Source organism: Anser brachyrhynchus, assembly GCF_964034855.1.
Source record: "Anser brachyrhynchus genome assembly, chromosome: 3".
Classification (NCBI taxonomy): Eukaryota; Metazoa; Chordata; class Aves; order Anseriformes; family Anatidae; genus Anser; species Anser brachyrhynchus.
The window spans coordinates 5459374-5474177 of record NC_137696.1 but is presented as its reverse complement, the minus strand read 5'-3'; the positions used below and the strand labels follow the sequence as shown (position 1 = coordinate 5474177).

The 14804-nt window shown below is 48.7% G+C and overlaps 1 protein-coding gene across 5 annotated transcripts in view; it reads right to left on the bottom strand.

The window, feature by feature from the left end:
• Positions 1 to 14804, bottom strand: part of PAK5 (p21 (RAC1) activated kinase 5) — a 124024-nt gene that overhangs the window by 87206 nt on the left and 22014 nt on the right. For 2 of the 5 annotated variants that reach the window (XM_080585544.1, XM_080585543.1), the window contains exon 1: positions 8612 to 8771. The exons of 2 other annotated variants lie outside the window; for them this stretch is intronic. The gene's annotated coding sequence lies outside the window, so the exon portion shown is untranslated. Of the gene's footprint in view, positions 1 to 8611; positions 8772 to 11774; positions 13803 to 14804 lie in introns of those variants that run through there. One more of the 5 variants, XM_080585546.1, reaches the window with a different exon arrangement.

Sequence of the window (14804 nt, the reverse complement as noted above, 5' to 3'; positions counted from 1 at the left end):
GCTCCGCTCCCCGACACTTGCCCGAGTGCCTTAGTTATTACATCTGATGGCTTTATAGCATTATTTGAAGCTTGCTATTTACCTAGTTACACAAGACCCAGCAGCTTAGAGCCTGCTCTCTGCCTGGGCTGCAAATCTCTGCAACTACCTCCAAAATAGCCCAGATTTTATGACCCGTTAAGCTTAATGATAAACCCTCGGATTTATGTTCCAGGCTAGTGAGCAGTGGGAGATCAAGGGCTAAGCTTTGATTTATCTGCTGGCCAAGGGAGCTTGTTATTTATTTCTTTATTCTTATTTTCCTCGGCATTTGCCACGATGACCGCAATGCTTTGCTATGACATCATGGCACTTTGGAGCGTTATTTATGTCACAGCCAGTGCTGCACATGGACCTTTCGTGGCGCTGGTACGACCTCTTCCAGCAGGAGGGGAGCGCTGCCGGAGAGCTCTTCCAGCTTCTGCCCAGCCTGAGCCGAGGATCCTGCTACAGAGACGTTAACGCCAGACCTCCTTGGTGGTGGGTAACGCGATGGTTTTCACCTGCAAAGACTGCTGGAGGTGGGGGGATGGCCTGGGAAGGAACACTGTACTGCTCCGCACTGATTTTGTTCATTTGTAGTGCTTTTTGCGCGATGCCACTGGTGCCTGAGTTGAGATAAGCTCTGCTTCATGATGCTTTAAACCCAGAATCATGAGAAGTGTGGTGCATTATCCAATCTTTGCCTTGACTGACAACTTGACAGCCTTTCACACACTTAAAAAAGCAGGCACTGTGGAGAGATGCTACTCAGCGTGGTCCAGTACTCTGCTTTTATTATAAATCTCACTGTTTTAAGGGTTTCTCTGAAAAACCTATGTCTCTGGAATCAGGGGATTGCAAGAAAATCTTCCATTTGCTCTCAAAATTTACTTTAAAAAGAAATAAAGAGAAAATTAAATGCCCTATGTGGTAGGAAAAAGCCTTGAGAAACTGTTCGTAAGGACTGCAAATGTTCACACAAGTCAGAGTTTCACACTTGTGCGGCTTTAAAGGCTCATCACAATGCCAGACCCTCCTAGTCTAGTCTCCAGGTGTTTGCGTAAGCCCGCTGCCAACACAGCTGGTTATTAGCTTTAACAAGGGCAGGTGGCTGCATCGCCAAGTGCCAGGGCAAAAGACTGTGAAAGTGTTGATGAATACAGCATTACAAAGCTGATCGCAACTTGAGTTATTTTCTTCCATGATTATTACATCCGTTGCACTGCGCTGCACGGGTGTATCAGACTGCTTAAGTAATAAAGAGAGAGGATGGGAAAAATAAACATTAAAGGGCAAATTTGGAGAAGCTGAAGCTTGCGGAATGAAGAGGATGTGCAATATAATAAGAGGCACCTGTCAGGGGAGCTGTGCATTATCCAGGCTTTCTCGTGATTGACAGCTTGACAGCTTTTCACACATTAAAAACCCCTTCAAAAAGCATTAGTTAGCAATTATCACCAATTTTCCCATTAAGTCCATGAAACAATAGCTGCAGCTTAATTTCTAGCTACATCAGGACAGTTGACTATTTTTCTTCTGTTTGCACAAGATTGGGAATTGATGAAAAATTGCAAGATGCCATTACAGCAATAAGAGAAAGATGCCCAAGAGCAAAGTAAATAGCAAGAGATGTGTTTCTCTTCCTAAGAGAAATTCTAATTTATTAGAATAAAAATTGCAAAAGCAATGCAGGGGGAACACACAGAAACCCTTTAGCCCTCAGTTAAAGATCTCTCACGCAGCAGCATCAGGATGTCACTCAGACAAGCCAAGCAGAGATTGTGGGCCAAGTCCTACAAGATGCTGAGGGAAAAGTCAAAATAAATCTTCAAGCACAAAGTGACAATAAACGTGAGCCTGCAAAGTAGCCACACGGCTACCAGGTTTCTCACTCGATACACAATCCCCGGGGCTTGCTGCATCGGTGAGGTCCAAAGTCAGGTTGGATTGCCCCAAAAGAAAGCAGTGCTGGTCTTAGCTTGACCTCATTGCAGCAAACCTTTCCCTTGGAAGGAAGCAGCCCTGCTGATGAGCGGCATGGCCCATACTCCTCTCCCCCAGAAGAGGAAAAACCCACACTTGCTGCTAGCCCTTTAAGAGACTGTAAGCCGCTTTTCAGCTAGCAATGCTCTGCATCAATCAGTAAATTATTTATCTCAGCCCTTGTACTTCGTAAGTACTTGAACAGGCAGCACTTACTCTCCCTGTGAATCCTGAGAGCGCAACGAGCTGGTCCCCAATGAGACGGGGATGGAAAGCAGAGACCGGGACGGAGAGCTAACAAGACCTGCAGACCGAAAGAGGCGATTTCGGTATCGTATCTCTAGTGTACCATACCGTGAGGGACACGCTTGTGTCCCTCATAAAAGCTGTGCCCCAACAAGCAATTCTCTTGGTTTCCCAGACCAGGACTCCGCTGCCAGAATCGCACCTCTGAGTGAATGAAGGCTTCTCATTCTCCACCCTGCTCCTAGGAACAAGCCCTCTGTGGCATGCACGGCATGTGGCTTCGCTCGTGCTTCCCCAGAGTGGTCTTCAGGGTACGTACGACACCATCTGCCTTACGCTGAGCCCCATCACCAATGCTTACTTTTGGCATAAGGGCTCCTGGCACTAACAGCTTTAATTCCCTGCCGGCCCCTCCCTGACTCCCCGCAGGATGGGGTTCTCTCCACAAAGCCACACGACTGCAGTCCCAGACAGCCACACGTGGGATGTTTCTAATTTGTTTTCTTTTCCACTTCTCCTCCTTCATTTACTGTCCTAAAAACGTCAGAACGGAGATCAACAACTTGAAAGGCAATCACCACCTGCAACCGCTGTAGCGACACTGAACTATTTTGGCAGCCAGGCCTCCCGCAACACCGCTGCCGGGGCGCACACCTGCGATGGGCAGACACAGCGCGTTCCCGGGCTTCGGGCTGCGTCGCTTTAAGCTTCTGCATGAAACATGGAGGTACCCAGTGATTTCCTGAGATTACAGTCATTACCTTGGCACTGGAACGCTTTCCAGTAGCGCAGTAAACTTTATGTTTCCAACATAAAACCCCCAGTTATGTTCCTTCCCCAAATCCTGCTGGCACGCTCCGCAGCCAAGACATCTCCCAACCTGCTGCCCCACAAACAAGAACTTCTTCAGCCGGTCTTCCCTGCCCTTCAATTTTTTAGGTGACACAAAACGCAAATAGGAAGATATTTTGCTACCTGGAAAAAGGTGGGGGGGGTTCAGTGTGCAACATTTCTTTTGAGCATGCTTCAGCGGCACAGCTAGGGGAACATCCTCTTTGCACTCACCTTGCTCTCATGAAAACCTTCCTGCTTCTTCAGCCTACAATATCACCCCTCTCTATAACACATTAAACCAAACATCCTCCAAAATCTAAGCAAAATGCAGCAAATCTCTTGCCTTTGGGGCCTTTACAATCAAGGTAGAAACAAATCTAATAGATGTAAAACCAGGCTCCCAGGGAGAAGGTGGGATTTGGTCCAACACATAAACCATTTAAGTGTTCTGACGTTTTATTTATATTTCGTAAAGAGTTTAGGAACAACCCTTTTGAACCGTACCTCATTTATGCATCCCTCAGTTATATCTGAGCACCCTTCTGTGAGAATCCCATAGAGGATTCATGAAAAGCCTTTTAAATGCATTTATTTACGTGGCCCAAACAGCCCAACGAGGCATTAAGCGTTGTTTTTGTAATCCTGCAAAGTACCAAGAGCCTCCTGGAACAAACTGAGTCGCTTCAGCTCAGGACCAGATAGTTCTGCACCTGCCTAAAAAAGAAAACTAAACACCTGAAAGTACAAAAAAAGCCTTCCAAAGCAATTATCATAATCCCTCCGGTTACACAGAGGTTAAATAACTTCCCCGAGGTGGCTCAGCCACAGCACAGTCTGGATTAGAGCCGCGGTGCCTCCTGACTTCCAGCTCTGTGCTCAACTCAGCGCCTTAAATAGCTTGAGTGTAAGGAATTAGCTCTGTGCATACGTCCAACTCAGGGAATGGGAGAGCTGGAGTACAACTGAACGGTAACAAAGTCTGTGGAGAGTCCTGGGAGAGAAACGTAAAGTTTTAAATTCATACTACCACCCGAACCACCTGTATGAAGGCGTACGGCTACAGTTTGTTGCCACCAGTTTTGAAAGAGTGAATTATCCACACGTAGCAGAGCATGCTGCAATAAAATGTTTACAGCTATCAGCAGGATTGTTCTTGAGGCATTTATTTGTTCCAGGTTTTCTTTGTCCTCTCCTTTGTCAACAGGGGTCTCTTCATGCTCCTCTTTCTGGGGTACCTTCATGGCTATGAAGATAATGAAGTTTTTTGCTATGGGAGGAATTTAGTGACACTGCACATTTTTATTTGCGTTGTTATTTTGCATTATTGTGTTTCTACAGTCATTTCTGGTCCGCGTGGCTTACCTCTCGGAGGTGACTGCACACACGTGCTTTCACTACTCCACTGCCTGTAGCTGCAGCGTGCTCTTTTACTTGTCAGCTGCCTCCAGCAGAGGACAATAAATCTCAAACAGTCCGAAAAAAAAGGAAAATCTCTACTGCTATTTTTGGCATCTGAGATCTTTGGCTTAACCTATTTTTGGCAGAACATCTTTGTTCAGCACGATCAGAGCTCCCACCCCTGTGTCACACCAGAGGATGTCCTGCTGCTGCCAGCGCTGCTCGCTAGCAGCAAGCTCTAACAGTATAGCTCGTGCACAGAGCAAACACAGGAGAGTCCAGAAAGAAAAGCACAAGAGCCAGGAGATCACGAAAGCCCTTTGCCTCCACCTGCCAGGTGCTGTGCAACCCTGAGCGAGGTGTGCCGCTGCTCTGTCTTCACCCCAGCACACTGCACACACACTAACAGCCGGTGCACCTCATGCAGAAAGCTCCCCAGGGTAAAACACATCTCACCCTGTGTCAGCAGCACCCCAGTCGGAGTGGTTCATGGCATGTAAATAGAAAAATGTGTGTGTATCACTGGTGTTTTAGTACAAGCTTTGCACTGGGGATAAGAATGGTCAGAAATAGGAAAGGGCAGCCTGGCCTGTAAAAGAACTGAACTTAATTCATAGATTTTTGTTTTGTTGATTTGATTTAAGGAAATATTCAGTATTTTCAGAGCTCTGTCTGCTCTGAAATGTAGTTACCTTCGTACTACAGGAGCATCTTCAGTAAGTGGTAGCACTCTGACTTGCCCCAGGAAAGCAAATAGTTGGAAATGATGCAAAATAGTGACTCTGCATGTCCTGGCTCACTCTGCGACGGGAGCACATGCTTCCTGTGTCACTGCAGGACAGGCACTGCTCGGAAGGGGATAGGCCTTGGGCATTTAAGGCACAAGGCTGGGCGCAAATTCTGCGTGTGGTGCCAGAGCTGCAAGACGGCTGCTTTCGACAACGTAGCTGAGCCTTGCGAGAGCCAAATGCTGTGGCAGGTCGTAGCATCGAAGGCCCTGTAACACTCCTCTTTCCCCAAGGGAAAAATAAAAAACAAAGTAAGAGAGCTAGATGTTCATTTTGATAGAAAATATTCCGCCGTCCTGGCAGGAGAGAGCCCTCCAAACACAACACCGAGCTCTGCAGCCCTGCTGAGCCTGGCGACAGGCAGGCTGAAACGCGGCACTGACTGCAGCTCCCCGGTGAATCGGTGTGGTCTCATGGATTAACGGCTTAATTAGAGTTACCTGAACATTAAATATCATTAGAGAGCCCCGAAATTTGCTCTATTTTTTCCCTCTTTTAAACGGCCTCGTAACTGACTGGTTTTTGGTGCTCTGCTGTTGATGTTTTTGAAACTTTCCAGTTTTCAGCTCCTTTCCCCTGGAGAACAAAGCCAATGCAGGTGTGCTCTCTCCATCAGGCAGGGCTCCTCACATCCCTCATCACCAGCTGAAGCTGGTCGTAATAGGGGGCAGCTGCCTCAAATCAAGTTCTGTACCAGGAGATTTGGGAGATACTTTCTGCAGCTGCAACCAAGCAAGAGAGATAAGCCCATATCGGGCACCTGGGAAGCCACAAGGAGGGAAGCCATAGGAATCAGGGCTCTGGTGGCTCTGCCAACCAGTTTTTTGACCAAGAAGTCATATAAAATGCCTTTCACGCTTCAAATGGCTATTAATAAGACTGTTAGAAAATTTTTAATAAATTACAACTAACGGAGATAAATTAATAGACTATAGTACAAGCTGATGAAATTTTATGTCCTCCAGGTGTGAGGGACATCAGCCCCATGACATTTCCATCGTTGTGTTTCTGATTTTACCTGGCTGCAACCACTGAGCATCCCACACGGGTGCCTGAGGGTTCATGCAGCTTCCACCAAAGTCTAGGGAAAATCGGCCAAATCCTGCAGCAGACCAAACTCCCCTGAGCTGAGCAAGGAGCGAAGCAGAGCTGGCCCAAGAAACGCCATCAGGATGGACAAACGGCACCACGAGCCAAAACGCAACACTAAGAGCGGGACATCCCAAGGCATTTTAGCAGGAGGACTTTGTTTGGGGTCTATGCACACTCCAGAAACCCTTCACATGTACTGCAGTACCCACAGACACCTGTTAACAGCCTTAGCGGATGGCACACAGCAGACTGCTGGTTTTAGATTTTGCAAAATAAGGCAGTAAACACGAAGAAGATTTATGAATTTGAACAGGTTCGTGGCAGACACTTGAGGTTCTTAATTGGAGCAACTTCAAAGCAGTAATTGAATTGAAGTGTCAAGTCTGAGTGAGATCAGAGCAGAGAACAGGGTTGCAGGTGCTTCCCCCCCTTCCTTTTTCCCCATTCCTCCCTGAAACCACAGAGTACCCATGGCAGATCTGTGCCAGCATCACCTCGTGGGCAACGCCCAAGCCATAGGAGCTAGAGTTCTCCCTGAACACAACTTAAACCCAAGTTATGTCCCCAGCTGATGCCAAAAAGCACAGTCTGCCCATAACATCTACCCTGTTTCTGTACTGAATGAGCGGTCGGAGGCGAGGCCGATGAGATAAAGCAAAACTCAGTTCCTGTTAACTAGCACCACGAGAAGTTTGTTCTTAGCCAACCGACGTCAGGAATTTATGCTTCTGAGCAAGTTTCTTGCAAAGCATTTTATTTCCCAAACTCACAGCACCCTGGTGACATATTTTCATTGTAGGATTAGCCATCAGGAACTGAGATTTCACCGAAAGCCAAATACTCACCTACTGTATTTGGGACTGATGAAGGTAGCCAGGAACAGCGAACAGGGATGCCAAAGAGCCAAAGTCATTACACAAGCAACAGGATTTACTACACACACACACACAATGACTGGTTCGCTCTCCTTTCTTTACAGTAAGGTTAAAAAATGCAAAAATGAGTAACGCCGCTCTCAGCTGCTGCACGAAGGCGAGGCGGGACCATGACAGACTGGGCTGAAGTCTTCTGAGGAAAATTAATCTCTTCTTGAAAGTGCAGTTTCACCTCGATCAAAAGCATTTGTTAAAAGTGTTTGAAGCAAGGAGAAAAAAAGGGAGTTTTGCGTCAGCACTTTCAAAACGAGTGACACTACCTTTTCCTCAACCCAAGCCATGTTTTTACTTAGTCTGTCTCAAATTAATTTGTTTGCTAGAGCAAAACCTTAATTCTGGATTGAACAAAGGCTTTCCATCAACCTCAAAGGAGCTAAGACACAACAAAGCCCAAAAGCAGCCTGCCCTAAAGGAGCGGCCCGGCAGCACCCAAGGACCAGCCCCGGCAGCTCTAACCCAGCAGCAGCAGCTCGGACTCAGCGCCCAGCCCCGTGTCCCTGCCACAGGGAGGGCAGCGGGTCAGCGGCCCTGGAGCGGCAGGACAGTGCTGGTTCAGCAGGAGGAAACAATGCAAAGGGCCATTTTGTGAGCCTCAGCTTTTCAGGTAATGGAAACGTTTCTCTGCTAAACCTTGCTCGTGGGTGTGCGGACAGCCACGAGTCCTGCGCGCCCACTAAATCCACATTGGGATCACCCTCGGGAGATGCCCAGAGCCTCCGGCAGCACCTCCAGGTGACAACGGGTCCATCCCAATGGCAGCAGCGATGCTCACACAGAGACGGGGAGCCTGGCTCCCTGCTTTGGTCCTGCCCGGTGTCAGTGGAAGTTTCACGGTGCAATTAGGGCAATAAATAGATGAGGAGCGGCTACGGCTCCCTGGCAGCCGGCGCTGACAGACAACAGGGACGCATCCTACCGCAGGTACCGGCTTTCTGCCCTCCTCTTGCAAACAGCAGAGCGCAAAACCCACAATAAATGCAAGGAGCGGAGCATCAAGACGACAATAGCTGTGAAACTAACGGCTGCCAGACGGGCGGTGACGGTGACCCTCCCGAGAAGGCGGGCACGGCGCCCCTAGCAGGGCGGCAGCCCCTCGGCTGGAGGCGGAATATCTGGGGCCAGCCCCGTGTTCCGGCGCGTAACAAAGGCAGGGCGGGCAGGCAGCCCGCGGGCGGCTCGCTGCGGGACCCGCGGGCCGCGACGGGCACCGGGCAGCGAAAGGCGCCGTCCTGCGGCCTCGCCCCGGGCTGCCGGCCCCGTGCCGGCCCCCAGCCCAGCCCAGCCCAGCCGTGCCCAGCCCGTCCCCAGCCCTACCTCTGCCGCCGCGCCCCCAGCGCCATCTTCTCGCGCCCGCTGCATCCGGGCGGCGCCCGCCGGGCTCGGCTCGGTTCGGGCGGGTTCGGCTCGGCTCGGCTCGGCTCGGACGGGCTCGGCTCGGCGCCGCACGGCCCGCAGGTGCCGCCGCCGGGCCCCGCCCCCGAGGTGGGCGGGGTCTGCGGAGAGGCCACGCCCCCTGCCGCGGCCACGCCCCCCCGGGGGAAAGCGCGCGCCGGGAGGTGGCGCGTTGGGTTGGGTTGGGTTGGGTTGGGTTGGGTTGGGGTTGGGTTGGGTTGGGTTGGGTTGGGTTGGGGTTGGGGTTGGATTTAGGCTGTCCGGAAACCCAGGAGCGCTTTAATTCAACCCCTAAATGGGAAATTGGCGGCCAGGCCGGTTAGGGCCAATGCAGCGCACGCCCCCACCAGTGGGTGCCTGTGGTGAAGCCGCCCCCTTGCTCCTGCTCCCCGGGGGTTTCCGGAGGTTTTGCAGTAGGCATTGGAGGCTGTTCAGGCTTCCGAGAAACTAAGAATAAAAGTAGTAACGATAAAATCAGGCCCAACCGTAACAAACGTATTATAGTAATAATAAGAAATCCCGTGCTTAGACTTCACCGCAAAGCCGAGGGCTGCGCTGGTGCCCCCGAGCAGAGCCAACGCCGGACGAGGCAGAGGTTTCTTCGCTCCGAGGCAGCAGGGATGACGTGTGTCTGCAATACAAGGTGCTGCGCATCAGCTCCTGGCGCTGTACATATGGCTTCTGGCAGGGGAAAAAGAAATCAAGCCTCTGCTATTTTATCTTCAGTCTCAAGCGGGGTTTGGAGGAAATTGTCCGAGTGAATTGTCACAGCGGGCTGACGACTGCTAAATTACAGCGCGGGGAGAGGGGCCCAATGATGCTCCAAGAGCGCAGAGGGAGGAGGTGGCAGGAGCCCTCCTCCGTCCTGCTGGTGCTGGGAGAAGGGGGGGCAACTGGCTACAAGTCCCCCACGAGGAGGCAGGCATGGCTGTCCGTGATGGCAAACCCTGGGCTGTATACCCCAGGAGCTCTGGATCTGACGGGCGAAGCCGACAAACAGCCCAGTACCTAACTTGGAAACTAGCCTCAGCTGAACTACCTGAACGATGAACTTGACTCTGTAACTTCTTTGATCGGAAAAACAGATATATGTGCGTACACAGGCCCCAAAGCCTTCCCGAAGAGGTTCACTCTGCTTTCAGCTTTTTCTTACACGGTGGCACGAATCAGAGATACGGCTCCTCGACTCACCGTAGGTGCCCTGAGGTAGCACTGATGCAAAAACCAGGAGGATGAAAGTGCAGTAAGTCCTTTTCCCAAAAAAATGAGAGCATAGGATTTTAGATATTAAATATATATGTAAATATATATAATAAACATATTTACACTTTTTAAAATTCAGTGGTTTAAACTAAAATTGAATTGATGGCACTGAATATTATGGCCTAGCCCGCACTGCAATAATATCGTAGATAGAAATAAGCCCCTACTAATTTTTCAAGAAGTCAAGCTACTGAAGTGACTGAAGTATTTGCCAAGCCAATTACAGAGATGTTTCTCCTCCACATGCCCAGAAAGACTTCCCTTCCTTCAGTTCACTAAACATGGAGAAAACAATCAGGGATCGAAACCAAAGAGATAAGAGGCTATTTTATTTTTCCCAACATGAGCCCTTATAAGGGTTTGGTGATTGGAAAGGCAGTCTGGTCTGCAAGAATATTCCATGCTCAGAACATCCATTTCAAATGCAGAATAAGTTTTGGTAATTGCGCTCTTCTCCCTACACTGTATATCCGTCATATTTAAGATTTTATTGTGATTTAAATTAGAAGACACTAACGTATGTTTCTTACTTGGCTTGCACACCTTGACACAGATTAGCATTAAAATTAGTCACGTAGTAGAGGTGTCAGTCATCAATTTAGAACATAAAATGAAAGCGTTAAGTAATTTCAGACTTACCATGCAGATTCTTAAATAAATATGGTAATAGCATATCCTGAGCATAAGTGAAAGAGAGCACTAGGCACCAGTGAATCACTACCATTTGTTCCTTAGGAAAATAATTAAAAAGTACAAATGAAGAACAAGATTAATTTAAATAATCAATTTTGTGTTTCCTGCTAGCTGATTTAAGTCATGATGGAAATTGTTGATTAAAGTCCCTCATTTAAATCAGCGCCCCTTAACGAGTGTGCAAGCCTATGCACGTGTGCCCATAAGAGTAATAAAAGACCCTTCAGGGAAGAAGCAGCTTTCACTAGAATACTTCCAGGGCTGAAAGACCATCGTCCATCCCTTGCAAAAAGAAGAATAAATCTTACTAAGCTAAGCAATTTTTCTCCCTTAAGCTCTTAACACTGTAGAAATAGTAGGAATAGGACAATAAGTCACAGGCCGTTCCCAGCCATATTATGTAAGTACGACTGAACTTGCGATGCGTTTCACTAACTGCTGGAAAGGAGATGAAGTATGGATGGAATAATTTAAAAGACGGCTTTGAGTTCCCTAAACATTGCAGATGAATGTCCTGGCCAGCTATTTATCTTGGAAGCGCTCAGCCTTTCAAGAGCTGCGAGCAGTTGCCCAGAGATGACGGCCGAAGGATGCTGGGTGGAGCGGGAGCGTGCTACCTGATTGTTCAAGTACCAAGAGATGGACAAAGATCTAGAACTAGGGGTATTTCTTGTAGATTTTTTTCAGCGTCATCCTTACAGCTCTAATTCCCCCCTTAAAATTGTATTTCCAAGGCCAGCAATGAGGCCATAGCCCTGCAACTCAGAGCATGAGATGCTGCACGTGAAGCATCCTCCCAGGACGCCGGGTGCGGCCATCACTTCTCCAACAGAGGGGACAACCCCGGGACGTGCAGGGGCCTCCAGCCCTGCAGTGTGCTGAGTGTGGCCCTGTCCTGGCCACAAGCGCAGCAGTGCCGGGGCTGCATCAGGCCCCGATCCCTGTTACGCCCGCTGGGGTGCAGAGCCCTGGCACCTGCATGCAGGAGCTGCGCTGGGTTGTAGCAGTGGGTTCCGAGCAGATACTGTCTCAGGGACTTTGTGGTCTTTATGGTAAAGCTATGGTGATCCGAGAGCACAATTATTTGTTGCTTTTCTTCCTCCAGCATTTTGCAAAAGCAGTATCATACCTTTATGTCACGCTGCCCTGCAAATCTGCTTCCAAAAGGCTGCCTTCTTTCTTCAAAGAGCGTTTCCAGTGCTTAGCAAGATCTCTCAGAGCCCTTGACTTTGCAGCTGGCAAAGTTTACAACATGTTTACAATACCCTGCATAATTTGGCTGTGAGATAATGTATAGTATAGTCCTTCAGTGGTGCACAGTGGGAGAAGAACAAGTGAAAAAAAAAAAAAAAGGGTGATGGAAAGCCAAGAAAAACAGATGGTAGCAAGCTCTCCAAGGGGCGAGAATGAATAAATAACTGCAGATTTTTTTTTCCAAGGAAAAATATACTGTCAAATAAATAATACAGATTTTAGGAAATGCAAACTATATTGAATGTGCATTTTTTCAGTATTAAACAATGGCACTTCATCAGGACCGACGGTCTGTGCTGCACGTGTTTGCCTAAATGAAACAAAGAGAAGCAAAACTAGCACTTCTCAGAAAAGTTCTTGTTTGACCCAAGGGCTAAATTTCATGTTTCCTGGAAAGTTACAGTACAGATAACAGGCCAGATCTCTAGCAGGTATAAGTCAGCGTGGCCTAGACTTACCGTGCCATTTAGCAGCATTATAACTTTGCCAGTCTATGTTAGGTCAGCCATTCTTAGGGAGCAAAACTTCCCAAATTTTATGGGAACTTTCCTGTGCCTGCTATCAGAGCCACAGGAAACTATATCTACTTAATTCATTGTGCACACACCTAAGATGATGAATTGATGCCTTTTTGCTGTTTTTTGACCATATCGTGTCAAGCTAGAAGCTGAAAAAGAGTTGCTTAAACAATCCCCAGGTACACAAATAATCTTACTTTCTTACAGCAAAATATTTTTTTCCCCCTCTTTTAAAGTCACCCAGAAGAAGCCAACAACATATGGGACGCATGAAAGTTGCTCTCTGCAAATCTGTCAATCCATTTTAGCGATGCCGTGCATCAACCCCAGCTCTGTTATTAACACAGACTTCCCCGCGCAGGGCTGCCAACTGGCCCGCAGTCAGCTATTCGCCACGAGACAAACCATCTCCTGCTACACTGATCTATGAGCCCGAGGAGAAAAAGCTGCAAGGCATCAAGTCTCACATGGGTCTTCTCTGAAGCCATGGTGCAGTCTCTGATGCTTGCTTGGTCACCTGCTGGCAGCAGGAGAAGACAAATGAGCAGGCATCTAGCACAGCTTTTCCCAGTGGCCAGGCTCAGTGATGGGTTAGAGGTTAGACAGCGGAGGCTGGAAGGAGCTGCAGCCTCTGCTAACGGGCGATAACCTCTCGACACAACAGCTGAGGATGAGGACTGTGTCCTCAAGCCTGCACAGTCGGGTCTTCTGGGCTATGCCAGGAATGGTGGGTTTGGGAACAAAGCAGGCCGAACCCAGCGGTTGTGCAAACCTCCTGGTGAAGGTCCCTGAGGAATTACACCCGCTCTGTCCCTTTGCACAGCGGCAGCTACAGCCTCAAGCGGGGAATGGGCAAGCATCAGCTCCGAAGTCCTGGAGCACCGTCACACATTGGTGCTTCGAAATTATTGCTCCTTCTCTACATGCATGAAATGGGAAGGCTCCCTTTTTGTTTGTTTCAGAAGATCTGGGCTCAGAGGGTTGGCAGACTATATAACTTGCATTTCTCTTACCAGCACTTCAGTAAATCACAATGTTCAGGATACTTCCTGGAAGCCAGAAACCAGCATAGGCAATGGGAATGAAGGGTCACCTCTTCATGTTACTGCTTTTCCAGAGGCAGCCAACGCTCAGTTATCAGGCCCACAACACTGATAATGATATTTTCATCCAAGCCCCATTTTCTGTTCTGCCCATACAAACTCAAACAGCAAAGTCACTGCTATTACTTTAGTTTTTAACTCTTTCTGCTGAGAGAAGAACCGGAGCCCCTCCTCAAAACCATGTGCTCCTATTTTCTGGCACCACTTGTTTTTGCTAAGTAAAGAGAATCCTCTCTAAAAATCCACGTCTTTCTCACAAAGCAACGAGCCCGCAGGCGAGCTGCCTGGCTGCCAGGAGCCCTGGCTCCCCACCCGGCAGGTACCAAGCTCTCCTCCTTCTAACAGCAGCTCCAGAAGAAAAGCAGACCCCAGGGATTTCCAGGGCGGGCAGGACCCAGAACTTGCAGCGGCACGGTAGGGTTCATACATCTGTGCACACCGCTGCAGAGTCAGCAGGGTCAGATGCTGCTCCTTTCGAAGCTGGACAGGTTTCAAAGGGACGCGAGCTGTCAGCAGAGGCAGTCACTGGGAACGCCTCCAGCTCCCTCCCCAAACCGCAAACCAAAGTACTTCCTTTTGTTTCAGCATATGGCCAGACCCTGAGTCCTACACACGTTGTAATGCCAAGAGTGACTATTAGTTTGGCATCCTGCACGGCAAAGGAGCCAGCAGGAGTTCTGCACAAATGAGAAGAGGGGCGAACGCAGGCAGTCCAGCCCGCTGCCATTTCAGCGTGCTCTGCATCTCCCCAGGTGCCATTTTACAGACGTGCCACCTGGCCCCGATCCTGCCCGGCCACCACCCCATCCCTGCATTAGTCCAGCTCCTGCCGTTCTTTGCTCTCACCACTCACTTCAACCACATGCACTTGTACTTCACCCTTATACTGCAGTGTACAAAGGACTGCATTAAGATTATTTGGCAACCCAAAGCATTTCTCTATTACAAGTTTTTTGCAGAAAATCCTAGGTAGGCTAATATTTTAGAATAGCATAATTGCAATCACCTGGTAGAATATTTTCTATAGTTCCTTTACCCGTATCAAAGTACCCTGAGTATATTCTCTCTCTCTTACTTAAGCCTTCAAAATTATACCGATCAGAGCAAATTTATATACTGACGTGCTCCTGCATTCAAGAGATTTGCCAAGTGCTGGGTATAGGGTTTCTCACTACAGCCAAAATCAAATTCAAATTCCAGCTGCCTCTGCTAATACGCAGCAAAGGTTTAGCAGTACAAAGCCATTGTTGTAAAGCAGACACCGAAGATGATTATATTAAACTG